Source organism: Sturnira hondurensis, unplaced genomic scaffold, assembly GCF_014824575.4.
Source record: "Sturnira hondurensis isolate 20B ecotype Veracruz unplaced genomic scaffold, ASM1482457v3 Scaffold0008196, whole genome shotgun sequence".
Lineage (NCBI taxonomy): Eukaryota > Metazoa > Chordata > Mammalia > Chiroptera > Phyllostomidae > Sturnira > Sturnira hondurensis.
This window is the reverse complement of record NW_028080827.1, coordinates 16,738,414-16,764,839: the sequence shown is the minus strand read 5'-3', so window position 1 is coordinate 16,764,839 and position 26,426 is coordinate 16,738,414. Positions and strand designations below refer to the sequence as shown.

Sequence of the window (26,426 nt, the reverse complement as noted above, 5' to 3'; positions counted from 1 at the left end):
TTGAGTTTATATAGTACTGTATTTTGTATTAGAGGTTTTCAAAGAACTGAAGCAGCATTTCCCAGTGTAGCTCCTTGACAAAAAGCTTTTGGGGTCAAATAAACTTGGTAAACAATGTGCACTTTATTCTCTTGGGATATAATGATACATATTAACTTGTAAAAGACCTACAGTTAAATAAAAGCCCTGTTTAACATTAACTCAGCATTTTCCAAGTTTATTTTGATCACTGAACCCCCCCCCCCCGCCCCCCCAATAACTCCTTGAAGAACTAGTGGATCAAATTTTGTAGAGGAAACTAGTTTCGGGAAATGTTGGGTTAAAGGATTTAAACAAAGAATAAAAAAATGATCAGTGATAAAGAGAGTGTACAACTTCACTACAGTGATATGGAGAAGTTTTTGATAGGTAGGTCATTTTTTTAAAGGGTTTATTTATTTATTTATTTATAGAGAGAGTGGAACGGAGAGAAACATTGATGTGAGAAACATTGACCTTATACACACCCTTCCCAGGGACTGAACCTGCAACCAGGCATGTGCCCTGACCAGGAATCGAACCAGGACCTTTCACTTTGTAGGATGATGCTAAACCAACTGAGCCATACCAATCAAGGCAGTAAAATCATTTTTCAGTGAGAAAAAAGCAAGAGGCAAATGGTGGTTGCTTTGTTGTAGCTTGTAAGTATTATACTTTTAGGAAATCAGTGGTAGGAAAGGATTTTAGTCATAGAACACTTATTACATAGCAGGAATTGTCAGTCCTCCTTTTTATATAATTAATAATTCACTTAATCTTCACAGCAACCTTATGCTATAGATGCACTATTGTTATCTCATTGTTAAAGAAAACTGAGGCACAGAGACATTGAGTAAACTGTTCAAGGTTACATTGCAGAGTTGGTGACATAGCTGGGCCAGGATCTGAGCGTAGTCATCCTGGCTCCAGAGTTTCTGTGTGTAACCACTTCTCTGTACTGCAAGATATGGCAGATGGAAATTATGAAGTAAAAGTAGGTTAAAAAGGGGGTTTAAAGGCTTTTTTGAGGGAACAGACATATTTTCTTTAACTTTCAGGCAGTCAGGACCATAAGAGAAGAATTTGGAGAGCTGGCTGTGTCCTAGTGAACATAGAAAACATGGAGACCCTGGAACTGTTACTCACAAAAAAGGTACACTTCCTTCCCAAAGAGATAGATTAGGTGCAGGTAAGAAGGCTGAGTTAGGAAGATCCTGTTAATACTAGAATTTCAGACTTAGAAGTGAATTGGAGCTCACCTGATAAGACTCCCTCATTTTATACATGAGATCTGAGGTTTCATAGTTTATTTATGTAATTGTGAAGTATAATTGGTAATTATACTGGTAATAATTATAGCTCACGTTAGTATTTTACATTAAAGTACTTTCATGTGGCTTCTCTTTTGATCCTCTAAACAAACTAGAAAGGTAGATAGGTAGGTTTCATATTTTCCACAGCAAAACTGGTTCTTGAATGTAGATTTTCTGCATGTTAAAAGCTAAAGCTTTCTATATCACATTGTCTCAGTTATGAATAATATATATTAAAGAGTGTGCATTTTTGAAATGAGATGAAGATTTGGGTCGGAAAGAAAAGCTGTACTTTTTAAAGTTATTTATTTATTTATTTGTATTTAGAGGGGAAGGAGAGAGGGAGAGAAACATCAATGTATGGTTGCCTTTCATGCATCCCCTGCTGGTAGTTGGCCTGCAAGGAACCGGCCCGCAACCCAGGCATGTGTCCTGACTGGGAATTGAACCGCGATCCTCTGGTTCACAGGCCCGCGCTCAATCCACTGAGCTACACCAGCCAGGGCAGAAAAAGCTGTATTTTAACAAATGTAAAGAATCTCCTAAGTGTCAAAAATAATGCGTTCTATTGTGAGAATAATTTTTAGACAATTTAGGGAAATATAAAGAAAATAGAAAACTATCCCACCGTTTAAAGTAACGACTGTTAAATTCTAATGTGTAGCCCTGCCTTGGTAGTTCAGTTGGTTGGAGCGTCACCCCTATACCAGTGTTGTAGAGTTTGACCCTGGTCCGTGTGCAGGGGCATGCAACCACTGGGACCCTGGTCTGGATGATCTCCAGTCAGGGAGGATGTGGCAGGCAACCAATCAATGCTTTTCTCTCTCCTGCATTGATATTTCTCTCTCTCCCTCCCCATCTCTCTAAGAGCAATGAAAAAAAATGTCCTCTGGTGAGGATAAAAAAATTAAAAAATTTGAATGTATAGTTCTTCAGATTTTTTCTAGATCTGCCTATAGGATTTTTTCAAAATTCTATACATACTGTTTTATAACCTGAAATACTGCATTTGTAAAAGGGAACATTCATAGGCATCTGGTCTTTTGCTCCTGCTGTGATAAAAATGTACATTCTGAAACAACAGGCATAAAATGGTAATATCTTGGACAAATGGGGATGCATGGAGTTGACCCCATCACTCTAGCCAACTGGTTAGTAAAGGCTACGTTAGGTTAATTTAAGGAGGCAATGAGTAGTATAAAGCTTATTTTTGTTTTATTGTGGAATTTGGGATTGTTTTGTTTGATGGGAAAAAACTTTCACACTAGTGGATTAAAAGATAAATAACTCATACCACTTTAAGTAAACATTAAGGAGCATAAAATATGGTTCTTTTGGAGCAACTCTATATATGGGCCTTTTGTGTGTGTGTGTGTGTGTGTAATTGTTGTCTCTAATGATCAATACTGTTGGAATGGTGAGGGGGGGAAAGGAGTCTATTGTGTTGGGTTGTGAAATGGATATTTTTACTTGAAGTCAGTTCTTTAGCATACCTTGCTTTCGTTGTATTGACTGCATCTACTAATTTGCCTTGTTAATTGTTCTCTTTGCCCAATGAAATTTTTGGGATTGTCGTATTCTAAAATTATCTTTCTGTTTGAGGATTGGGTTGTATTTTATTTACATCTCTCAATACTTTCTTGTTGGTTCTAAGTTGATGGTAAGACTTTGTGAGATTATCTATGTTAGTTCCTTTGCCAGTCCATATAAATTGTATAATAAGCTTGGGATTTTGATAAGTATTGCATTAAATCTATAGGTCAGTTTGGAGGAGAACTGACATTTTTATATTTAGCTTTCCAATCTAGGAACATGACAGGTCTCTCCATTTATTTAGATCTTGATTTTTTTAAAAAATCTGTATCTTACAATTTTCAGTATGTGGGATGTGGTATTTCATTAAAAAGTGTTTTTAAGGCCCTGGCTGGTGTAGCTCAGTGGATTGAGCACAGGCCTGCGAACCAGAGGATCGAGGTTCGGTTCCCAGTCAGGGCACATGCCTGGGTTGCAGGCCAGTTCCCTGCAGGCCAACTCCCAGCAGGGGACACACCAAAGGCAACCATACATTGATGTTTCTCTCCCTCTCTCTTTTCCCCTCTAAAGAGAAATAAATAAATAAAATCTTAAAAAAAAAGATAAACTGAGCATATTAAAATTTTTAAAAAATAAAAAAAACCTGTTTTTAAAGCTTTTTATTAAACTATAATATATATTCATAGAAGTATATGTATAGTAAATGCACAGCTTGATTGATTACACAGGGATGGATTAATTTTCAAATTCTGATATTTTTTGTCAACCTGAGAGATTTTTCAGGAGGGAGTTAGGTAGGGTTCAAGATCAGAGAATAAGAGAAACTTACCATTTCCTTCTGGGCCAAGTTGTTATAGTATGTCTTCATTGTTTTGTTTAAAAGAGAATTCTCAAGACAGTAGATGCATTCAGAGACTGTTAAGCTCATTTCCAAATGAGTTTCACCATTTATTTTTCCTTGCTGTGATTTACCACTAGTCACGTTACAATACAGATTTGTCTAGATGTTTTCTGATATATAGGAATTCATACTATTTTAAACTAATACAGATGTGGGCTAAACATTTAAGAGATGGATAGACTTGCCTTCTCATTTTTGTTAAACCTAGCTAGTTGCTCCCCTTTTCCTTCCTTCTGTGTAGTTTGTAGAAAGCACAGGCTTAAGTAAACTTGTCTTGCTGTCTGGCTTTTATCTTCGTTCTAAGGAAGAATAGGCAACTTACTGTCTGTGTTTATGGTTGCAATATTTTCCTGCCTGCTCCTTTTTGAATTAACTTAAAAATCTAACTCTTCAGTTTATAGATATGGTATCACTGTTAATTACTTAAAGGGAAAAGAATTGTTACAAGGACGTTAAAAGTGAGATTTGCTTAATACACATACTCTGGGAATAAGTAAGTTTACTACATATGCTCCATCAGCAAGTGTTACGGAACCCCGCCTGTGCTGTTCTGGAGCAGCTGTGGTGTTCGATTGCCTGCTGCCAAGAAGTGTGACTTACAATGCAATAGTTTGGTGAAAAGGGGGTTGTTTATTTACAGATTATACAGATTCGGAAAAATAGAGGATTTCTGCTATCAGTTCTATTTTCTTTAAAATATCGCAAAACACATAATCCTGACCCCTTTTGTCAACCCAGGCCAGTCTCAGAATTAGCCAGTTAGATGTACCATCTTTCAGAAAAGCAGAAATCTGCAACTCAGCATTCCTGGTCACAGTTCAGCATTCCATGCATCTCCCACTAATCTGTTCTTAATTAGGCATGTCCCCACAATTCCCAGCTCTGTCAGCTCTGCCATGGTGTTCTCCAGGAGGGTTTTCCAGTGGGTCTCTTCTTTCTTATTCTGGCTCTTAATACAAAATTGTGTGGTATCTCTTTACTCCAAACCACATGGCATCTCGTTACACACCAGACCTCATGGCCAAATCCTTCTATTTCATGGCTTCTTCCTCATGACTGCCAGTGGGGTGGCCCTTCTGTGCCATTTCAAACCTCATAACTGCTATCTGCTCTTTCAGCCCTTATGGCAGAATTCTCAGTGAAGCAGAAGTAGCTCCTCTGTCACTGGGGACAGTGTGGTTAAATCCTTTTCCCTCTTTCTGCCCACCCTTATTTTAAGTGCTGACCTGGAGCTTGCTTCCTATGTGACCTTGTATCTGGCCCCTCCTAAAATGAGCTACTTTTGCCAGTTCCCCCATATCTTTTACCTTCTTTTGGCTGCTGTCTTTAGTCAGGGCAGGAGTCTCCTGAGACACATGGACATCCGGGTTGGGCCACCACCTCTGGCTATATCATGAGTCACTATGTGGTCTGAAAGTCATGTAGACTTGGGGTGGTAGCAGAGCTATCAATTAGCTACTAACTTAAAAAAGTAGTTTAACTGCCATATCATCCCCACCCCCAACCACGGGCTATAGGGAATATTTTGGGGGACCCCCTACCCTGCTTTACCCTGTTACAGAAGGACTTGATTAATAAATGGGAAAACCATACTTATATAATCCCTATATATACTTTTATTGTAAAAGATAGTCTTTCCCCCCATTTTTATATTACCAGGACCCAGCTGTACCTGATTTAGCTGTTTCTCCCCTCTTCTTTTCAAACTTTCATTTTGAAAAATTTTCAGACTTACAGGAAAAAGTTGAAGGGTGTATACGTGGGTGTATTGTGCACCCACGTTTTGTGTGTGTTATACGTGGGATTATTATACCCATTATTATTCCCATGGTATGTAATCATTACACCCATATAGGATGTGCATGCTTATTTTCCCTAAAAAATTTGGGCAAAAAAGTGTACGTTATACATGGCAAAATATGGTAGTACAATAACTACCCATGTACTTTTTACCTAGTTTCACAAATTGTAACATTTATATTTTGTCACAGTTTTTTTCTCTTTTCTAAACACACACTCACACACACAATTTTGCTTTTAAGTGAGCATAAGTTTTCATCATCAAGATAATCCACGCCCTCCAGTTCTTCCATTGTGCATCTCCTAAAACTAACTACATTCCTCAACATAACCACAATACATTAATCCGTGCCTAAGGAAAATAACATGAATTTATTATCATTTATTATGCACTATCTGTATTTAAGTTTTTCTAGTTATGTCCCACATATCTTTGTAACTTGTTTGTTTTTTTTACTATCCAGGATCTAATCACATTCACGTACTGCTTTTGGTTTTTATATCTCTTTTAATCTATAACAATCCTCTGGCTTTTTAAATGATATTAACATTAAATGTTAATGTCATTAATTGCCATTAAATGACATTAATGACAATAAATGACATTGTTGAAGAACCTAGGGCATTGTCTTAAAATAAGGTCCTACAATCTGAATTTGCTGATAGTTTTTTTAAGATTATATATTTAGGCTAAACATTTATTGCATGAACACTATGTAGATGGGGTGTACTTTTTGCATCACTTTAGGGGGCATTTAATGCTATTTTATAGGTGATGCCAAGTTTGAACACTTGTTTATGGTGGTGACTACTGTCAGATTACTTCACTGTAAATGCACTTTTGCCCCTTTATAACTAATAACTAATACCACCTCACAGAGGTGGTATTTTGAGATTGCGTGAAAAGCCTTTCTCCCACAACCCTTTCCCAATAGTTTAAGCATCTATGGAAAGATCATTCTTGCCTGGATAATTCTTTTCTTTTTTTAACAAAAATATATTATTAAGCGGTATACTCACATAGTACAAAGGGGGTTATGGCAAAACATGTATGTCTTCCTTTTATTTCCTAACTCCACTTTCCTAGTTTTTCTTAGAGTTAACCGTTACCATTTGTGTGTGTGTGTGTGTGTGTGTGTGTGTGTGTGTGTGTGTCTTTCAGAGATTCTAAACCCTTCCAGTCATGCATTCATATATATTTTCTCTTTATTTTTCTTTTTACACAGTGGTGGCATACTGCCGACTATTATACATCTTCTTTTTTATTGTTGTAAAAATAGGTAACATTTGACATTTAAAACAGTTGTAAAAGGTACAGTTCAGTGCCATTAAATGTGTTTACAATGTTGTGACATCACTACTCTCTATATGCAAAAACTTTTTTCATCATTCCCAATAAAAATTCTGTACCCATTAAACAATAATTTCCTTTATCCTTCTGTCCTAAAGCCCCTTTAATCTCCATTCTACATTCTTTATCTAGAAATTTGCTTATCCTTGGTGTCTCATAAAGGGGAAATCATATAATATTTATCCTTCTATGTCTGGCTTATTTTACTAAACAAAAAGGACCATTTGTGTTGTACCATATATCAAAATTTCGTTTCTATTTATGACTGAGTACTACTCCGTTATATGTGTATCCCACATTTTGTTTATCTGTTTATGGACACCTGAGTTGTTTCTGCCTTTGGGCTGTTGTGAATAATTCTGCTCTGAGTATTGGTGTACATACATCTGTTCAAGTCCCTGCTTCCAGTTCTTTTAGATATACTGAAGAGTGGATTGCTTAGTCTTCATCTTAGTGTAATTATAACTTAATATACCATGGTTATTCCAAATCAGCATGTCCCAGATAATTACAGCTATCTTTTATTCATTTTAATGATTGCCTTGAATTCCAGTGTATATGCATTATTTATTTAACCAGTTTCTTATAGGTAGATTTTAGACTCTTTCCCACTTTTGTTTTTTACCTTTTTTTTTTGCTCTTCAAGGCTGCAATGAATAAGATATTTTTTAGTTTAAGCAATACCTTATAATTTAAAGTATTTTTTATTGATTATGCTATTACAGTTTTCCCCTTTATCCTCCCTCCATCCTGCCCCCTCAAACCTCCAGCATTTACTCCCACCTTAGTTCATGTCCATGGGTTGTACATATAAGTTCTTTGAGTCCTATGTTTCCTATACCATTTTAATCTTTCCCCATCTATTTTATGCCTATTAATTATGCTTCTTCCTCCCTGTACCATCCCCCCATTTTCCCCCTCCCCACTGAACTCCCTCTGTGTGATACCCATTTCTCTGATTCTGTTCCTGTTCTGGTTGTTTGCTTAGTTTTTGTTTTCATTGTTTTTCTTTTCTTTTAGGTTCATTTGTTAATAGTTGTGAGGTTGTCCTTTCATTGTTCATATTTTTGATCTTCTTTTCTTAGCTAAGTCTCTTTAATGTTTCATGTAATAAGGGCTTGGTGACGAAGAACTCCTTTAACTTGACATTATCTGGGAAACACTTTGTTTGCCCTCCCGTTCTAAATAAGAGCTTTACTGGATAGAATAATCTTTTTTTTTTTTTTTGGATAGAATAATCTTGAATCTAGGTCCTTGTGTTTTATGACTTTGAATACTTTTCAACCCCTCTTGCCTGCAAGGTTTCTTTTGAGAAATCAGCTGATAGTCTTATGGGAACTCTTATAGGTAACTGTCTCCTTTTCTCTTGCTGCTTTTAGGATTTCCTCTTTGTCTTTATTCTTGGGTAACTTAATGATGATTAAGTTACCTTAGCTTAACTTAATGATGTGCCTTGGTGTGTTCCTCCTTGGGTCCAACTTCTTTGGGAATCCCTGGGCTTCCTGGAAGTCTATTTCCTTTGCCAGATGGGAAAGTTTTCCTTCATTATTTGTTCAGATCAATTTTCAATTTCTTGCTGCTTTTCTTCTCCTTCTGGCACCCCTATAATTCGGATATTGGAACATTTCAGGTTGTCCCAGAGAATCCTCAGCCTCTCTTCATTTTTTTTTGATTCTTATTTCTTTATTCTGATCCAGTTGGATGTTTATTTCTTCTTTTTGTTCCAAATCTTTGCTTTGAATCCTGGTTTCCTTCTTGTCACTGTTGGTTCCTTGAATATTTTGCTTTATTTCATTTTGGGTATCTTTCATTTGTTCTTTCTTTTTTTGGCCAAGCTTAATCAGTTCTCTCTCTTCCCCTCACTCTTAAAATAAATAAATAAATAAACTGTGTTTTGTGTGCTCACACCTGTAAACCTACTTTTGCCCCATCATGTATAGTTACAGAAGACTTTTAAAAAAATGTGCAAATGGGACTGTCCTTAGTTCATTAGTGAATGTGATAGGGTACACATTTCTTTGATTTACTTTTAGGCCAGTTAGTATTTGGTACTTTTGATATCATCAGAGAGTTTAAATTTTATCTTTTTCTTCCTCAAATCATATTCACATATTGGTATCCTGAGATTGTGTGAGGAGCTAGCTTTAGTACCTGCTTCCAACATTTTTGCTATTTCCCCATTATTTATTTTAGGAAGCCTCATACGAATGATTTTTTGAGGTATAAATTGGACATATCATTGGGAATTCAGTGAGGATAAGTTTACCAAAAACATTATGATTGCCATGACATAGGCTTTAGATGCTAGCAAATTAAAGATTCTAAAGAAGGGAGAGAGATTTTTCTCTACAATGTATGATGTGGACCACTGGCTTCTTCATGCCTCTAGAAAAATCTGCTTTTGTTGAGGTCTATTGTCTGGTTCATGGGCACTGGTCAGCCACAAATTAAAGTATTCTGCATGTGCTGACATTTCTACTTGCATTTGTGCACTAATTGCATCTATGTGTGTAACAGGTTGTTGAACTTGACTACTTGATAACTTGCTTTTACTCTTTTTGTTCCCAAGGATTCTTTCATTATAAAGTGCATCGATATTCTAAAACCCTGAGGTTGGTAGCAGCCAGTTCTTTGGAATCATATTGAAAACAGAATAATTCAAAACATAGTAAATTTACTTATAGTTAGTTATCAACTTTTTGCACTAAAACATTGTAGTGATATAATGAGTTAAAAGAACTCCTATGTTTGTCAACAAGAGTTACAATATTTCTAAGGTTACACTAATTTTCATGATGGAATATAAAAGAACTTAAAATAGTTAAAACTACTTCCTTTTGGGGATTACATGGTTAACAGAGACTGTACAATGCAATTCCTAACATTTATTTTTACAGTTTCAAAGTACTTCTGTGTAAGAGGCGTGAGAAGTCCAATATGAGAAAGGTAATTGTGGGTTAAGCTTATTAGAACAGTTTTAATTGGGGTCAAATGGGGAGGTGATAAATGTGAATTAGTACATGAAAGAAGTATCGGATTTGTTAGGTAGAGAGGAAGGGGTTGGGCATTCTGGGGGCCAGTAGCATGAATAGGGGTAGGAGTGAACACATCTCAACTGAATGCTGGTACGTATTGTAGGGTGCCTGCATGACAATAGTAGAGGAAGGGGCATGGGGTGGTTAAGGTGTGATAGGTTGGAGGAAGCAGTTGGTTGTGAGCCGTGCAAAGCAGAGTAAGGAATTCTAATTCTAGGGAACTATATCACTTAGGGTCCTGGCAGGAAATAAATAGAGTAGTTACAGAGATTTGGGTAGGATTAAGGAAAGGAACAAGGGATTGAAGTTTCCAAGGCTTAGAAATATTGTGGAGCCATCGATACTTTTAAGCCAAATGGGGCAAGAACAGGAACAATGAAGCCTGATGAGAGCTGGAACAGTGGAAGCCGAACAATGGATAGGACCTATAGCTGTAGAGGAAAGGGGTCTGAGGTGGAGAGAAAGCCAGGGACATAAGGACCGCAATGACTTTTTCTTCTTACCCTCTGATTTCTTGCTAGTGCCTCTCATTGGCCTGACCCAATCAACTGAAGGCCAGGGAAGCTTTGGCAGTGTAGTCCTAGAGGTCAGCCTTAAACGGCACCAAGCAGAACATGGAAGGGTAGAGATTTAGTTTGGAGATGGGTTAAATAGAGAATGTCTAGCCCAGAACCCATTTAAAATTACTGTAAATTTGTAAACAGAGGAATGTTGCTTTTTTTGGTTTGTTTTGGTTGGAATTTAATCTTTATTTACAGCACACTGCAGAAATAGGAAACCTATTGAAAAGAGAAGCTGTTTTGGAACTGTTACAGTTTTGTTGTAAAAAGTGCTATAATAACCAACCACATTTAGAAAGAGTTCTTAGTAAAGAAATACCAAACATAGTACACAGCAAACAACTTTTTGTGCCTCAGTTGTGCCGTCTAAAAGTTCAAAGTCCCAGGAGCGCCATACTGAATTTGGAACATACAGCCATCAGAAGTAGTGTCTGGCACACATTCTGATCTTCCTCTTTCTCTATAGAGAAATACTCTCAATCAAGTTTAATGAAGATTTGTATACAAACTCATATTCATGGTTTTGTAGAGTTTTAGTTTTGTCCAAACCTCCACATTCTTCAGTCATTGTATTAACTTTCTCAGTTTCACCTAGTTTCTCAGCAGCTTGAAGGATATTTGAAATGGCATCCAGAATAACCAGAATGATTTTGGTATCTTTTTCAGTTAAGCATATCATCAGAGATTCTCTTAAGTCACAATGAACAAGTTATGCAATATGTTCAGCTGTTCCACCTCTTGTATAGTTGGTTTCAGCCCATACAGCTTCCCTGTGTCTTACAGCCTGCCTTAGAGGAAACAGCACTGAGGACTGGGACTAATCCAGGATTCACAGCTTGCTGTATTTTGTCCTTGTGGCCAGCAGTGATATTTGACATTGTCCGTGTAGCTTCCTTCTGAATCTTAGTTTTGGAGTTTATCAGCAGGCAGGGAAAGATAGCAAGTGCTCCTGCATCTATACAACCTGATTCTGTTCATCTGTCCTGGGGACAATATTTCCTATGATTCTTAGTGCAGGAGTTATAATGGGCAGTTTAGTAGCTCCTAGGAGCTTCACAAATTGGGCCCCAACTTCTATTTTTACAGCCATTTTAATCCATTCATTTGGACCATCAGTAAGGTAGGAAATGGCTCAGCAGATACCTGCTAACACTTCTGGATCATCATGATATAGGAAACAAACTAAAGTAGGAAGAATCCGCTCAGTGGCATCTAGCAGGGGTGCAGGATTCTTGTGACAAAGGTTTGAAAGTGCCTGGGTAAGATTAAATAAGTAACCACATGCTAACAATGATGTTATCAGGAGCTGCAAGAAGAGCCAACATGGGTCAGCTGCACCATACTTTATATCCAAGTCTTAGAAAACTAAACCATCACCTGCTAAGGTGATGTGTAGCTTGTTCACTGATGTGAGAATGGGGAGATGGCAATGGAGAAATGAATGCTGGGATAGCATCTCCATCAACTATAGCTTTGATCTGTACCTGTGTCCTGGAAGCAATGTTAGTGAGGGCCCAAGCAGATTCAAACTGCATGGGACTACAGTCAGTTCTGCTAAAGGACACCAATTTTGGAATCTGATCAGCCCAGATTATGTTGTCTATGGGTGGCTGTTTTCCTCTACAAAGTAGTTTCTTTTTTAAAAATATATTGATTATACCATTACAGTTGTTCTATTCCCCCCCTTCATTCCCTTCCACCCTGCACACCTCCTCCCCCACCATTCCCCCCCTTTAGTTCATGACCACATGTCTCAAGTTCTTTAGATTCTATATTTCCCCTACTATTCTTGCCCTCCCCCTATCTATTTTTTACCTACCGTCTATGCTACTTATTTTCTGTATCTTCTCCCCTCTTCTCCTCCTTCCACTCCCCTGTTGCTAACCCTCCATGTGTTCTTCATTTCTATGGTTCTGCTCCTGATCTAGCTGTCTTCTTGGTTTGCTTTTGTTTTAGGTGTGGTTGTTAATAACTGTGAGTTTGCTGTCCTTTCACTGTTCATATTTTTTATCTTCTTTTTCTTAGATAAGTCCCTTTAGCATTTCATATAATAAGGGCTTGGTGATAATAAACTCCTTTAATTTGACCTTATCTGGGAAGAACTTTATCTGCCCTTCCATTCTAAATGAAAGCTTTGCTGGATTGAGCAATCTTGGATGTAGGTCTTTGGATTTCATGACTTGGAATACTTCTTTCCAGCCCCTTCTTGCCTGTAAGGTCTCTTTTGAGAAATCCGCTGACAGCCTGATGGGAACTCCTTTGTAGGTGACTGTCCCCTTATCCCTGATGCTTCTAGGATTCTCTCCTTCATTTTGGTCTTGGCTAATGTAATTATGATGTGCCTTGGTGTGTTCCTTCTTGGGTCCAACTTCTTTGGGACTCTCTGAGCTTCCTGGATTTCCTGGAAGTCTATTTCCTTTGCCAGACTGTGGAAGTTCTCCTTTATTATTTGTTCAAATAAGTTTTCCACTTGTGGCTGTTTCTTTTCCCCTTCTGGTACCCCTATAATTCAGATGTTGGAACGTTTAAAGATGTCCTGGAAGTTCCTAAGCCTCTCCTCATTTTTTTTGAATTCTTGTTTCTTCATTCTATTCTAGTTGGATGTTTCTTTCTTCCTTCTGGTCCACTCCATTGATTTGAGTCCCAGTTTCCTTTGCATCACTATTGGTTTCCTGTACATTTCCCTTCATTTCAATCAGTTTAGCTTTCATATGTTCCTCTAACTGGTTGACTAGAATCAACCAGTTCTGTGAGCATCCTGATCACCAGTGTTTTGAATTGTGCATCTGAGAGGTTTGCTATTTCTTTTTCGCTTAGAGTTATCGGCTCTGGGGCTTTGTTCTTGAGACATGTTTTGGACTGTAAGTGCCTGTTATGTATGAATGGATCCCTAGGTGTTCATCAGGGCGGGGCCACTCAGTCGCTGGGTTGTGATGCTGTACATGGGGGCTGGGTCAGAGGAAAGCAGTGGCAGCCGAAGCCGTCTGTCCCACTGCGCGCAAATATGCAACCGCGGTCAGCCTGCAGCCACTGAGTTTGCTGCTGGGTCTGCCCTATGCGGGGCTGCCTGGGTGCCTACGGTCGGGGGGGGGGGGAATCTTTCTTGCCTGTCCCTGCTCCGCTGCTGGCTCTGCCCCTCTTACTGGTCCGGTTAAACAGTTGGTTGTTGTCGGACTTCAGTATAGTTCAATTTTCTGTTCTTTGGCTGTGTCTTTGTTCTCCAAACCTTTATTGTATTCAAACTTGGTTGTGGGAGAAGGCACAGTGGAGGCATGCCTCCATCTTGGCGGATGCTAGAAAGTAGTTTCTTTGCAGCCTAAGTAGCTTGGAGCTGGCTTTCCAAATTGTTGTTATTTATGTCTTTGACAATGTCCTCAACAGATCAATTTACAGAGCCTTAGGTGTTGTGGTTTTCTTGCAGTGGAGAAGTAGCACCATTGGGAAAAAGAGCTTACATTTCTTCTTTTCAGCATCTGATCATCCTTCTTAGCTTTCCTCAGCTTCACATTAACTTCTGTTCAGCAGTGTCTCATTTCTGTACTGTCTTTCCCCTTGTTCTTGAATCTGTTAAGGTGCGCAGCTGGTGAATTTAGCATGCTCATTGGTGCACTTGGTTGAGACAAAGGTGAGATAGCTACACAGCCCCCTCAGGCTTTCATGGGAGGTGGTACAGGACAGACAGGCTGTGATTCAGTTGCTCTGAAAACGTCCAACACAGATTAGCCTGCAGACTGTGTGGCCAGCAGAGGAATGTTATACTGAAAATGTTCTTGTGGGAAGATTTGGTTTAGTGGATTTTGAGGGTTTTAAAAAATTATTACATCAGGCAAAGTTCCAATTTATAACAAAAAAGGCAGAATGAAATCTGTTAATTAGATTTATTCTCATAGCTCAAGGAGGACCTTCACAGCCTCTCGATTTTTAACCATCTCATGTGGATGTGGGACCTGCCCATTCCTATGTGGCTTCTTCTTTATATCTTTCCCATCCTGTAGAATTTCCAATCCTATAGAATTCCAATCTTATAGAATTTGTGTTCAGCTAGATTTCAGGTGGTTCTCAATGATAGTTCTGCAGTTGTGATTTTGATGTGGTCGTGAGAGGATGTGAGTACCACATTTACCTAATCTACCCTTAATGTGCTTTTTAAAGAACAAAAGTTTTAAATTTTGATAAAATTCACTGAATCATATTTTTGAGACCTGTTTAAGAAATCTTTGCCTAATCCAGGGTTGCTAAGACTTCTTTCTCATGTTTTCTTCTAGAGATTTTCTTCCTTGTGATTTCTTCTAGAGGGCTTGTATTTGGGTCTATGAACCAATTAGTGTTGATTTTTGTATATGGTATGCAATTAGGGTCCAAGTTCATTGTTTTCTACAAGTATATCCAGTTGTTCCAGCACCCTTTGTTGAAGATTATCCTTTCCCCAGTAAGCTGTCTTAGCGCCTGAGTTAAAAATCAATTGACCATAAACATGTGGGCTTATTTCTTGAGTTTTGGTTCTGTTCTCTTGATTCCAATGTACATGTCTTGATTACCATAGCGTTATAATAAGCCTTAAAGTCAAATAATGGCATTTCTCCAGCTTTGTTCTCTTATCAATATTATTTTCTTATTCTTAGTTCTTTGCATTTGTGCCACAAGAACTTGTTCTTCTGTCCTACAAGTCTCTGGTCAGAACTGTGAAAAGTGTGTTGTTGTTGTTAATGCGTTTGGGATCATTTAATGTTATCTCCAGATAGTGGCTAGGAGGAACAGTTTTTATAGCAACAGGACACTAAGAATGAGTTGAATTGACAATTTATACATTGAAACCTTCTGAGGTTTTTTATTTAAAAAAATGTAGAGTGATATAGAACATGTGAAACCACCACGATAGTGATAAGAAGTAGCATGGTTTAGTGGTTAAGAGATCGGACGTCAGACTGCTCTGGTTTGAATCCTTACTCTACTAATAACTGGCAGTGTGACTTTGGGCTAAACTATTTAGTCTCTCTCTGTCTTTGTTTCCTTTTCTGGAAAATGAGAATAATAAGAATAACTATTTCCCAGAGTTGTACTGAGGTTAAGTAAGGTAACACATGTCAAGTTTTGCCTGCCTCATAGATGTACTTAAAGAATGTTAACTGCTATTACTCTTTTTACCTAGAGAATGTTAGAAAGTTTCAGAATTTGATAAATTTGCTTGTAGGAGGTATTAAGTCTACACCTGTGCTCAAATCCTTCATCTTCATTTATTTCAGTTTAGAAAGATAGTGGCAATGCTATTTGGCTTATTTTCCAGTCCCACTTTTCAATGGAGAACTTGGTACTTTTATATATGCAATTAAATTTGGATTTGTGCATTGGACCATGAGCGGAAAAAAGAACAATTGACTTTTAGTTGTATTAACCGTACTGTAAATACAAAACAACAGCAGTATTCTTTTCAATGCCTTTATTCAGCTGGTTCATCAGGATTGTGAACTGGTGATTCGTGGAACAAGCAAAAGCCCATTAGTATGATTCAGTTTTGTGGATAGTTCTTTACTTGCTGAGTAGGCCTGTCTGTTTCCTAGTTTTCGACTAGTTCTAACTATTGGTGCAGCAAAACAATTTGCCAGCAAACCCAGCAAGTCTTTTCTTTTTCTAAGTGTACTCACTTTTTAAATAGGGAAAATGACAACAGCAACAACAAAATTCTTTTCTTTTTATCACCTGTTTAATTTTGTGGAGGTAAATATTCATAATTGTATGATTTAATTAGTAAGAATCAGCCTAAATGAAGCCCTCTAGAGGGGAAGTCTTGGGGCAGGGGTTGAGGAGAGCTGGATTACAATGTACACTTAATTTTGAGGTACAGAACTTTGGAAATGGGTTGTTCCTTCTGCTTTTCCAGAAATGCCCTCGAGAAGTATTGACATCTTTTCCTTTATTTATTTACTTAATTTATTTTTCAGTATAGTTTATTGATTATGCTATTATAGTTGTCCCATATTTTTCTCTCCCCACTGTCCCCCTTCACCCTGCACCTCCCCTCCCTCTAGCATTCTCTGCCCTCCCTTAGTTCATGCCCGTGGATCGTACATACAAGCTGTTTGGCTTCCCCATTTCCTATACTGTTCTTAACCTCCCCCTGTCTATTTTGTACCTACCAGTTATGCTTCTTACTCCCTGTATCTATTCCCCCATTCTCCCTGTTCCCCCTCTCTACTGGTAACTTTCCATGTGATCTCCATTTCTGTGATTCTGTTCTGTTCGTTTGCTTCTTTTTTTTTTCTTTTTTTCTTTTTTTAGGTTCAGTTGTTGATAGTTGCGAGTTTGTTGTCATTTTACTATTAATAGGTTTTGATCTTCTTTTTCTTAGGTAATCCCTTTAACATTTCATATAATAAGGGCTTGGTGATGATGAACTCCTTTAGCTTTACCTTATCTGGGAAGCACTTTATCTGCCCTTCCATTCTAAATGATAGTTTTGCTGGAGAGAGTAATCTTGGATGTAGGTCCTTGCCTTTCATGACTTGGAATACTTCTTTCCAGCTCCTTCTTGCCTGTAAGGTTTCTTGTGAGAAATCAGCTGATAGCCTTATGGGAATTCCTTTGTAGGTAACTGTCTCCTTTTCTCTTGCTGCTTTTAAGATTCTCTCTCTGTCTTTAATCTTGGATGATGGAATTATGATGTGTTTTGGTGTGTTTCTCCTTGGGCCCAATTTCTTTGGGACACTGAGCATCCTGGACTTGTTTGTTTACTTCCTTCACCGGATTGGGAAATTTTTCTTAATTATTTTTTCAAAAAAGTTTTCACTTTCTTGCTCTTTTTGTTCTCCTTCTGGCACCCCTATGATCTGGATGTTGGAATGTTTAAAGTTGTCCTGAAGGTTCCTAAGCCTTTCCTAGTTTAGAATTCATGTTTCTTCATTCTGTTCTGGATGAATGCTTATTTCTTCCTTCTCCAAATTGTTGATTTGAGTCCCAGTTTCCTTCCCTTCACTGTTGGTTCTCTGTATATTTTGCTTTATTTCACTTTGCATAGCTTTCACTTCTTCCTCTATTTTGTGACCATACTCAGTCATACCTGTGAGCATCCTGATTATGAGTGTTTTGAACTCTGCATCTGATAGGTTGGCTATGTCTTTGTTGCTTAGTTCTTTCTCTAAACTTATGATCTGTTCTTTCATTTGGTCCGTATTTCTTTGTCTCAGTGCACCTGTTGCATTGTAAGGGGTGGAGCCTTAAGTATTCGCCAGGGTGGGGTAACCCACTGGGTTGCGTTGTGGCGCTATATGTGGGGGAGGGGTCTGAGAGGGAACAATGCTGCTTGCTTGGCTCTTGCCCCTCTTTCAGTCACTGCCCTTGCTTTCCACAGTGGATTGTGCCCTTTCAGGTACCGATTCCCATGTGGGTGGGCTTATGTACGCCCTAGGATCCCGTGGGCCCCTCCAATAGACTCTGCTGTGAGACTGGGAGTTTCTCCTGCCACTGCACCCCCCATAAGTTTTTGAATCTTAAGTTTCCTGTGCTTGGACCCTGGGTTGCCTGGTCTGTCTCACTCCCCATTTGTTCCTTCCAGTTTATCTGCATATGAATGTGGGATATCCTGGTCTGCTGGCTGTTGCCTGGCCCGCCTGTTTGCTTGTCACACATCCTTGCTGCCCTGGCTGTCCATCTAGGCCCTTCCTGCCAGTCTAGATGAATGTTTCTTCTTTAACTCTGTGGTTGTCGGACTTCCATACAGTTAGATTTTCTGGCAGTTCTGGCAATTTTTTTTTTGTTTTTAAATTGGTTGTTATCCTTCTTTTGGTTGTTCAAGGAAGTGAAGAGTATCTATCTATACCTCTATCTTGGATGGAAGGTCTGACATCTTTTTTTTAATGAATCTGTGAAGCCATAAATTCAGAGCTTCATAAAGTTACTGTGGGTGTGGCAGAGGTGGTGGTGGTGCATGACAGATTTTTTTAAATTCTCACATGAGGAATGCTTATTGATTTTTTTTTAGAGAAAGGGGAAGAGAGAGGGCTGAGAAAGGGAGAAAGGTCGATATGAGAGAGAAACATCAGGTGGTTGCCTCTTGCATGTGCCCCAAGTGCGGTGAACCTGCAAACCAGGCATGTGCTGTGACTGTGGATCAAACCCGTAACTTTTTGGTTTACAGGATGATGCTTCAGCCAACTGAGCCACACCAGACAGGGTCAAATTCAGTTTTAAACATGTCAACATTAACATTTCTTTGTGATATGTCAGTGTGTATATCATGTTAGCAGTGGATATTCAGGTGTAGAAATTTGGACCAGACTCATTAGCATATAAGAGGTCGGTGAAAGCCTTGGGAGTAGCTGGAATTATTCCAAAAATATATGTACAGTGAGAGGAGGGAGTAGAAATGGACTAAAGATAGAATCCATGGGGTTTCTCTTCTGTGGTACCACCATAATTAGAATCACTTATTTTTAAAAAAAATTTATTTTAATTGTTCAAGTACAGTTTTCTTTTACTCCCGTCCCAGCCCATCCACCTATCCCTCCCCACCTCACTGCCATTTCTGCCCCTCCTCCCCAGTTTTTGTCCATGTGTCCTTTATATTTGTTCCTGTAAACCCTACTCCTTTCTCCCTGAAATTTCCTCCCTTCTCCCCTGTGGTCACTGTTAGCCTGTTCCCAATTTCAGTGTCTTTGGTTATATTTTGCTTGTTTGTTTGTTTTGTTGTTTAGGTTCCTGTTAAAGGTGAGATTATATGGTATTTGTCTTTCACTGCCTGGCTCATTTTGCTTAATATAATGCTTTCTAGTTCCATCCATGCTGTTGCAAAGGGTAGGAGCTCCTTCTTTCTTTCTGCTGCATAGAATTCCATTGTGTAAATGTACTGTAGTTTTTTTACCCATTTATTTACTGATAGGCACTTTCAGCACTTGGCTATTGTAAATTGTGCTGCTATGAACATTGGGGTGCATAAGTTCTTTTGGATTGGTGTTTCAGGATTCTTAGGATATAATCCTAGCAGTGGAATTGCTGGGTCAAAAGGCAGGTCCATTTTTAGTTTTCTGAGAAAATTCCATACTGTTTTCCATAGTGGTTGTACCAGTCTGCAATCCCACCAACAGTGAACTAGGGTCCCCTTTTCTCCACAACCTCTCAACACTTGTTGTTTGTTGCTTTGTTTATGATGGCCATTCTGACCGGTGTAAAGTGGTATCTCATTGTGGTTTTAATTTGTATCTCTCTGATAGCTACCGACATTGAGCATCTTTTCATGTTTCTCTGGATCCTCTGTATGTCCTCCTTGGAGAAGTGTCTGTTCAAGTCCTTTTCCCATTTTTTAATTGAGTTGCTTTTCTTCTCAGAGTGGAGTTGAGTAAGTTCTTTATATATTTTGGAGATTAAACCCTTGTCTGAGGTATCATTGGCAAGTATGTTTTCACTTATGGTTGGTTCATCTCTTTTTATTTTAGTACTGTTTTCTTTAGTCATGCAGAAGCTTTTTATTTTGAAGAGATCCCATTTGTTTATTCTTTCCTTTATTTTCCTTGCTGTAGGAGACGTATCAGTAAAAATGTTGCTCTGTGAAATATCTGAGATTTTCCTGCCTATGTTCTCCTCTAGGACTTTAATGGTGTCATGGTTTATATTTAAATCTTTTATCTACTTTGAATTTATTTTGGTGTCTGGTGTAAGTTGGTGCTTGAGTTTCATTTTTTTGCAAGTAGCTGTCTAGTTCTCCCAACACCATTTTCTGAAGAGGCAATTTTTACTCCACTGTATGTTGTTGCCCCCTTTGTTGAGTATTAATTGACTGTAGAGACTTGGGTTTATTTCTGGGCTCTCTGTTCTTTTTTTTTTTAAAGATTTTATTTATTTATCTTTTAGAGAGGAAGGGAAGGGGAGAAGGAGAGAAGTATCAATATATGGTTGCCTCTTGTGAGTCCCCTGCTGGGAATTGGCCTGTAACCCAGGTATGTGCCCTGACTGGGAATCGAACTGCTATCGTGTAGTTCTTAGGCCCATGCTCAATCCACTGAGCTATACCAGCCAGGGCCTGGGCTCTCTGTTCTGTTCCATTGGTCCATGTGCCTGTTTTTATGCCAGTACCAGGCTGTTTTGATTACAGTAACCTTGTAATACAGCTTGGTATCAGGTATTGTGATCCCTCCTACTTTGCTCTTCTTTCTCGAAATTGCAGCTGCTATTGCAGTTCCTCTTGATTGCTATTTGGGGTCGTTTATGGTTCCATATAAATTTTTGAAGTGTTTGTTCTATGTCTGTGAAATGTGCCATTGGTACTTTAATAGGTATTGCATTGAATCTGTAAATTGCTTTGGGTAGTATGGACATTTTGATGATCTTAATTCTTCTGATCCCTGAACACGGTATATGTTTCTATTTGTGTCTTTTTTGATTTCTTTCTTCAGTATTGTGTAGTTTTCTGAATATAGGTCTTTTACCTCCTTGGTTAGGTTTATTCCTAGGTATTTTATTTTTGTTTTTGCTATATCGAATGGGATTTTTTTTCTTGATTTCTGCTTCTGCTATTTCATTATTGATATACAGAAATGCCTTTAATTTCTGGATATTGAGTTTGTATCCCACTGTTTTCCCAGATTCACTTATTAGGTCAAGCAGTTTTTTGGCCTAGTCTATAGGATTTTCTATGTATACTATCAAGTCATCTGCAAATAGTGACAGTTTTGTTTCCTCCTTTCCGATTTGGACGCCTTTTCTTTTCTTTTTTTTCTGATTGTTGTGGCTAAAACTTTTATTACTATATTGAATAGAAGTACTGAAAATGGACAACCTTGTCTTGTTCCTGATCTTAGTGGAAAAGATTTTAGTTTTTGCCCATTGAGTGTGATGTTGACTGTAGGTCTCTCATATATGCCCTTTATTATGTTGAGGAATGCTCTCTCTATTCCCACTTTGCTGAGTGTTTTTGTCATAAATGGGTGCTGTATCTTATCAAATGCTTTTTCCAGATCTATTGATAAGATTATGTGATTTTTGTCTTTGTTTTTGTTTATGTGATGTATTACATTTACTGATTTGCCAATATTGAACCATCCTTGCATCCCTGGTGTGAATCCCACTTGGTCATGGTGAATGATCTTTTTAATGTATTGTTGGATGCAGTTTGGCAATATTTGGTTGAGGATTTTAGCATCTATGTTCATCAGTGATACTGGCCTGAAGTTTTCTTTCTTTGTTGTGTCTTTAGCTGGTTTTAGGATTAGGATAATGCTAGCTTCCTAAAAAGAGTTGGGGAGTCTTCCATCATTTTGGATTTTTTGGAATAGTCTGTGAAGGATAGGGGTTAGTTCTTACTTAAATGCTTTCTAGAATTATCTCGTGAAACCATCTGGTACAGGGCTTTTGTGTGTTGGGAGTTTTTTGATATCTACTGTTATTGGTTTGTTCAGGCTTTCTGCTTCTTCTTCATTGAGTTCTGGAAGATTATATTTTTCTAGAAATTTGTCCATTTCACCTGGGTTTTAAAATTTCTTGGCATACAGTTCTTCATAGTAATTTCTTACAGTGTTTTGTATTTCTGTGGTATCAGTTGTAATCTTTCCTCTTTCATTTCTGATTGTATTTATTTGGGTCTTCTCTCTTTTTTTTCTTGATAAGCCTGCTTTAAGGCTTGTTGATTTTGTTTATCTTTTCAGAGAAGCAGCTCCTGTATTCATTGATCTTTACAATTGTGCTTTTAGTCAGTATGTCATTTAATTCTGCTCTGATCTTAGTTATTTCCTTCCTTCTACTTGCTCTGGGCTGTCTTTGTTGTTGTTCTTCGAGTTCTTGTAGATGTAGGGTTAGGTTGTTTGTTTGAAATGTTTCTATATTTTTTAGGTAGGCCTATGTTGCTATGAATTTCCCTCTCAGAAGTGCCTTCTTTGTGTCCCATAAGTTTTGGGTTGTTGTGAGTTTTCTTTCATTTGTTTCCAGAAACTGTGATTTCTTCCCTAATTTCATTCTTGACCCATTCATTGTTTAATAGCATGCTATCAATCTCCATGATTTTGAGTGTTTTGTTTTTTTTCCTTGGGGTTGGTTTCTAGTTTCAGTACCTTGTGATCCGAGAAAATGCTTGGTATGATTTCAGTTTTCCTGAATTTGTTGAGGCTTGTTTTATGTCCTATCATGTGGTCTACTTTTGAGAATATTCCATGTGAGTTGAAAAGAATGTGTATTTAGCTTCTTTGAGGTGGAGGGCTCTATATGTATCAGTTAAGTCCATTTGATCTAGGGCATTATTCAATGCCACAATATCTTTGTTGCTGTTTTGTTTGGAAGATCTGTCCATTTTTGACAGTGGGATGGTAAAATCCCCTACTATAATTGTGTTGCTGTAAATGTCTTTCTTAAAGTCCTCTAAGGTTTTCTTTATATATTTGGGTGCTTCTACATTGGGTGTATATATATTTACAATGTTTATGTCTTCTTGGTGGATTCTTCCCTTGAGTATTATGAAGTGACCTTCTGGGTCTCTCATTATGTTTCTTTTTTTTTTTGAAGTCTGTTTTGTCTGATACGAGTATTGTTCCCCCTGCTTTTTTTCCTGTTCGTTTGCTTGGAAAATTTGTTTCCAGCCCTTCACTTTCAGTCTGTGTAGATCTTTTGTCCTGCGGTGGGTCTCTTGTAGGCAGTGTATGTGTGGATCGTGCTTTCTTATCCATTCAACTATTTTATGTCTTTTGATTGGAGCATTTAATCCATTTACGTTTAAGGTTATTATTGATAGGTACTTATTCATTGCCATTTTTGTACCTGTGTTTCCCCTCTCTTTCTCTCTTTTCCTTCCTTTCTTTAAAGCAGGCCCTTTAGCATCTCTTGCAGAGCTAGTTTGGTGGAGGTGTATTCTTTTAGACTTCTTTTGTCTGGGAAGCACCTTATTTGGCCTTCTATCTTGATTGAAAGCCTTGCTGGGTAGGCCTCTGGTTCACATTACTTGGAATATTTCTTGCCATTATCTTCTGGCTTGGAGCATTTCCTTTGAGAAGTCTGCTGCTAACCTCATTGGGGCTCCCTTGTATGTTACTTCCTGTTTCTCCCTTGTTGCGTTTAAGATTCTCTGTCTTGAAATTTTGCCATTTTAATTATGATATGTCTTGAGGTGGGCTTCTTTGAGTTCCTCTTGATTGGAACTCTCTGTGTTTCCTGGATTTGTGTGACTTTTTCTCTCATCAAATTAGGGAAGTTTTCTATCATTACTTTTTCAAATAGGTTTTCTATCCCTTGCTCCTCTTCTTCTCCTTCTCCTTCTGGTATCCCTATTATATGGATATTATTATGTCTCGTATTGTTTTGCATTTCTCTTAATCCCTCTTCATTCTTTCTGAGCTTCTTTTCCTTTTCTTGCTCTTTCTGGATGTTTTTTTCTACTTTGTCCTCCAGCTCACTGATTCAAACTTCTACTTTATTTGTCCTGTTTTTGATTCCTTCTACTGTGTTCTGCAGTTCAGATATTGTGTTCTTCATTTCCTCTTGCCCCTTGTTGATAGTTTCTATTTCCTTGTTCATGTTGATATAGTTTGCATTGAGTTCATTGTAGTTTCCGGTAATTTTCTGTGAGCTTATTGAGCTTCCTGATAACCAGTGCTTTGAACTAAATATCTGATAGTTGGCTTGCCTCAATTTCATTTAGCATTCATTCTGAGGCTTCCTCCTTTCCCTTCATTTGGGGATTATTTCTTTGTTTTCCCATTGTGTGTGAGACTCTTCTTGTTAGCTTCAGCTTTTTAAATTGATCTGTTCTGGCTCCCTGGGTTTATGGTGTGAACTTCTGTGGTAGAATACTTGTGAGATTCAGTGGTGCAGTCTCCTTCGGGTATCCTGGTGTTCACAGCTTCTACATTTTTTTTTTGGTGATCAGTTGGAGGGCTAAGGCAAAATGGTTTAAGACAGCAAGAGAATATTCTATGATATTTACAGTAGCAGCTGGTAGAGAAGAGATAGAAGATCCTTTGGATATGTGTAGTGTTAACCGTGATATTCCACTCAACTAGCCACTTTTTAGAAAGGATGGAAAGAAGGTAAGACTCTTGTTGGGGAGGGAAGGATTGTGAGTTGCATCTAGAAAGCAGTGAGGTTGTGAGAGTTTGACCAGATTCTGAGGTAAGGTCAGAGTAAAGGATAGTAAATAGGTGTAGTGTGTGAGAGAATAGAATTAACCACTACAGTGATAGATTTTAGGAAACCGGCAAGTGGGTTAAGATCTGGGAGGGTTGTTGTGTAGTATTTACAGTTGTATGGAATAGCTATTATTTACAACAATATTAGAGCAACAATCATATCACAGAATCTGTGAGATCTAGATAACAAGAATAGGGAGTATTGGCCCTTGTGTAGTGTACTGATGGAACACAAGTGAAGGACAGTAAATTAGCAATATACCATGAATGAGATAACAGGGGAAACCTGTCAAACAATAGAATCTAACCAGCCAACCAAAGAAGAGGAATGCAAAAATACTATTAAAATACAAGATGTAAGAATAATGAAACAATAATATTACAAATATGCAGTAACTTGCAGGTTCTCTGTAATATCAAAGTGAAATTTTTTTCACTGTCTCAGCTGTTGGGATCCAACTCTTTGGGTCCAACTGTGGTCTTTTCACAGTTCTGTTTTTTTTGGTCTCACTTGTGGGTATTTAAGAAGAAAAAAGAAAAAGAAAAAAAGCAGAAGAAGCAAGGAAGAAGAGATAAAATTGGAAAGAAAGGAAGAAGGAATACAACTAGAAAGAAGGAAAGAGAAGCAAAAGGAATTGAGAGATATAAAAATAATAATTAAAAATAAAAAAATTTCTCAAGAAAAAAAGAAACTAACATAAAAACCTCTTGCTGGTTTCAAAACTGGCCAAACCGGTTTTTCTGGTCTTGCTGGCTACAGCAGGCTGAGGGGGAATTGGTATTTTCTCTCTTCCTGTTCAGCACTCAGTCAGTGTCACATGTACTTTCCCTTGGGCCAGCTGCTCATTCTCCCCTGAGCTAGCCTGGCGCTCGTGTGCGGGTCCTTGGATGTGGGATCCGGGTGAGGACTCACCCCGGGTTTATGGTTGTGGGTTCCAGGCCTCCTGCCATGTGCACACTCACCCCGGGTTTACAGGTGTTGGCTCTGTGTCTTCCACAAACCACACTCTTCCTGGGCGGCCTGTGGCCAGGCCACCTGTGAGGGCTCACAGCCCCCGTGCGTTTGTCACTTAGTCCTTATTCCCTGCTCTGCAACTTCAAGCAACCAAGTCTCTCCCGGTCCTGCTCAAACCTTCGGAATCGCTTATTTTGAAGTGCTTTTATTATACCAGTTCACAGTAAGATAAGATCTAAATTTAAACAAGATTCTATGCAAATAATGAAGCACATAAATCCACATTTCTCAGCTCAATTCAGCAAATATTTATTGAGGTCTCTCTAGGTGCTTTGCAGAGCACTGGCATTGTAAGCATAATGGAAACTCTTTGCCCTTATGGACCCTTATAGACTACTGTGAGAGGATATTAAACAAATAATCATGCAGATAGTGCATAATTGCAAACTGTGCAAAATCCTGTGATGGTAAAGTACTAGGTGCTAAGTGAGCATTTTAAAAGAGGGACCTGGGCTCATATTGGTGCTGTCAAATACAGTGTCCCCGGGGAAGTGACACTTAATTCAACTAATAAATATTGAGTATCTAATATGTTCCTGGTACTGAGCTGTTTAAACTGAGAACTTGTTTAAACTAGGCTAGAGACATGGCTGGTGTGGCTTAGTGGATTGAGCACTGACCTGTAAACCAAAAGGTTGCTGGTTCAGTTCCCAGTCAGGGCACATGCTTAGGTTGGGGTCCAGATCCCGAGTTGGGGGGCATGCGAGAGGCAGCTGGTGTTTCTTTCACACACCAATGTTTCTCTCCCTCTCTTTCTCCCTTCCTTTCTTTCTAAAATAAAATCTTAAAAAAATAAACTAGTCC

General features: G+C 38.3%; 1 protein-coding gene and 1 pseudogene across 9 annotated transcripts in view; one reads left to right on the top strand and one right to left on the bottom strand.

Annotated features, from left to right (window-relative positions):
* HERC1 (HECT and RLD domain containing E3 ubiquitin protein ligase family member 1) overlaps positions 1–26,426 on the top strand; it is a 187,733-nt gene that overhangs the window by 15,084 nt on the left and 146,223 nt on the right. For 7 of the 9 annotated variants that reach the window (XM_037054088.1, XM_037054086.1, XM_037054083.1 and 4 more), the window contains exon 2: positions 1,077–1,171. The exons of 1 other annotated variant lie outside the window; for it this stretch is intronic. The gene's annotated coding sequence lies outside the window, so the exon portion shown is untranslated. Of the gene's footprint in view, positions 1–592; positions 681–1,076; positions 1,172–26,426 lie in introns of those variants that run through there. One more of the 9 variants, XM_037054081.1, reaches the window with a different exon arrangement.
* Positions 10,723–14,282, bottom strand: LOC118992292 (importin subunit alpha-1-like; annotated as a pseudogene).